Source organism: Monodelphis domestica, chromosome 1, assembly GCF_027887165.1.
Source record: "Monodelphis domestica isolate mMonDom1 chromosome 1, mMonDom1.pri, whole genome shotgun sequence".
In the NCBI taxonomy this organism is placed as follows: Eukaryota; Metazoa; Chordata; class Mammalia; order Didelphimorphia; family Didelphidae; genus Monodelphis; species Monodelphis domestica.
Window position 1 is genome coordinate 266,900,243 of NC_077227.1, and position 3,161 is coordinate 266,903,403.

A 3,161-nucleotide genomic window follows, 5' to 3' on the forward strand; every position below is an offset into this window, starting at 1 on the left:
GTTTAATAAAATAAACTTTAAAATATTTTTAAAATGAGTTAATAAGGTCTGATGTGGGCCCTCCCTAAAGTAACATGCAAAATTATGATATATAAAGCAAGCCTGGACCTTGTGATCCTGGCTGTCTTTTTCAGTTGGGGTTTTCTTTCTGTGTATAGCTGACCAAACAGTGAGCCTAAGATAATGTTAATGACTAAAATTATCTCAAGCAACTGATTTTTCTTAATTTTAAAATAATTTATTAATTGACTGTTCAAGACACACCAATTGTGGTCAAATGACTCTTGACCATCATAAGACAAATGGAAACTCCTGGCACTGGTATATATATATACATTTTAGGAAGCTCATTACTCAGCTCCTCCCTTGAACATCCCAAGACATCTTTAATTGGTAATAGTTAATTAAGAAGTGATCCAGCAGACTCTCAGTCCTTCCCCAAACTGATGAATGCAGTTTTTGCATGGCCACAGAAAAAGGACCCCTTGTCTCTTTCATTTATTAACGAAATTCTATTAAAAAGGAAGACATTCCTTGAGATTTCCAAGGACAAAGAAAATGCAAAAAGTAGCAGACTCAATAGTATCTCTGACCCAGATCCCAGACAGAGGAATACACAGCAATCCTCCCTAATATATATATATATATATATATATATATATATATATATATATAATATATATATATAATATATATAAATACTGTATTAATTCTTTTATATAATACAGTATATATATAATACAGTGTATATATATATATATATAAAAGAATTAATACAGTATATGAAAAATAAATTCTCACTATATACACATTCAGCTTTGGAGACAGCTTTATGAATAAAAAGAGGTCGAGTACACAGAAGCACACACAGTAACAGTAACCCATCACTCCTATTATATTCTCACAAAAGATAGGAAAGACTACCAAAGGACTTGTCAACAGATTTCACTTTAATCTGTTTGTTCTCTCTGTGTATTGAAACAATTTACTCCACTCAAGTCTTTGGGCCAGTCCAGCGTACAGTATTCATTCTCCTGGTTCTGTTTACTTTCTCCTCTTAGAAGAGTTTATAACTTCAGGAAATACCACAACCCTCTTCAGAAATCTGGACCCCTAGAGCTCATGTGGGAACCACCGAGGGTAGAAAGAGACTTTTTTCAGGATCAGCAGTCACAGGTGCTTACTTGGTCAGGGAAAGGAAGAGAAATCAGAAGAGGCAAAGGACTTAAATACAGCATGAGCTCACCTAGATAAACATTTAAAATATGTTTAACATATTTACATATGTACATAAATATATACTATGTAAGTATATACAATAAAATAAATTAAAATAAATAAAATATAAATATATAGACATAATGTGTAGTATGTATAAATATATAGAACTATATAATATATAAATACATACTATACATGTATACAATACATAAATATATTATCTATAAGGACACACTATGCAAAAATATATATCTAAAATTATATAGTATAAAATCCGTAATATAATATATAAACATTATATATAAGTATGTAGAAGTATATAATACACATAAATGTATATTAATAAATATATGCTACATAAATATACAACATATAAGTATGTATAAACATACATGTATATAATATATACATGTGTTTATGAGTATATTATATAAATACATATAAACTATAATATAGACATATGTAATATATAAATAATATGATATGTGCATATTTCTATATAAACTGTAATATAGAAGAATGTAATATATAAATAATATGATATATCATATATAAGTATATAACATCTATTCCTATAATGTGCTTTTACAGCCATAATTGCAGGTAAGGAGGGGAAAGGGGAGACAAAGCCTTTCTCCCAATCGTGATAAAAGTCTAAAGGAAGGCTGCCAGGCTCAAGCCACTCCTTCAAAACCAGGAAAAAGAGAACAGTCAGAGACCTTGGCTTCTCCTTTTAGGCCTCTGGAGTAAGCAGCTATTCTGAGATCCTGCACGGAAGCCCCTTTGGAAACTCCCTAGCCCAATGGGGACAAAGGGCACAGGGACAGAGAGTCTGCTGGCAAGTGCCTTTTAGCGAAGGGCCAGAGGTTGTGTGTCTCCTAAAGCTCCCAACCCTAAGGGGCCAGGGCAGGCTCAGCACACGGGATTTGCCCAATCCCCCACCACCTCCATTTCTACTTCCTAGTTTCGTTTCTTTGTTTATCGGTCCTGCCACACTTGGCCAGAATCCCAGGGAGGACTTCAGAGGCCTTCTTTAAGTCAGAGCTTGGCCTGCTTTATGCACTCACTGCCTAACTGGACAGGCTAAGGTTTCCTCCATTCAAGTCCTGCCTCACTCAGACAAGTACCACCTCTCAGCGCCTTAGGCAACTCTCTAAAGCTGTCAACTGCAAAGATACCTGGCTTCGGGAGAGGGAGGTTCCTAAGGAGTTCTCTATGTTTTGACTTATTATTATCCAAGTTGTTCTCTTGCAGAGAAATTAAATTCCTTGAGGGCTAGGGCTATTGTATTATTGTCTTTGCATCCCTAACTCTGAACTTAGTAAGCACTTAATGCTTTTGGAATGAATAAAGGATTCAAATGCTTCTTCCAATACCCCCTGCCCCCTTCTCTCTCCAGCTTTGAAGATCCATTACCTTATTCTGCGGACTTTATCTTACACCAACCAAGTCTAGAATTTTCTCCCTTCTCCTTTCCTCTTGGTTTTCCTCAAATCTCATTAAAATTTCACCTTCTTCAAGTTTTTCCCAGTTCCCCTTCAGGCTAGTGCCTTCCCTCTGGGGTTGCCTCCAAATCACCCAGTAGGTGTTCCTTTTGCACACAGCTGTTTGCCTATTGTCTCTCTGGTTAGAAAGTGAGTTCTTGAGGGCGGGGATGTTTTCCTTCGTTTGTTTGTTTGTTTGTTTTTCCTTTCTTTGCCTACTCAGCGCAGTGCCTGGCACCTTGTGGGAACTTAATAAATGCCAGCTGCTGACAGCATTTTTTTTAAAGAGCCTACTAGGTAGAAGACACTTTGCTACAAGCTGGAGATACAAAGGAAGGGCCAAAAAACACACAGAGGAGGGATTTCATAAATGTTTGATTGATTGGCTGACTTCATTCTGCGGCCACTTCCCTGATTTCTCCTTCCACCTCCACCCCTATCTCTGATCTTTGTTTT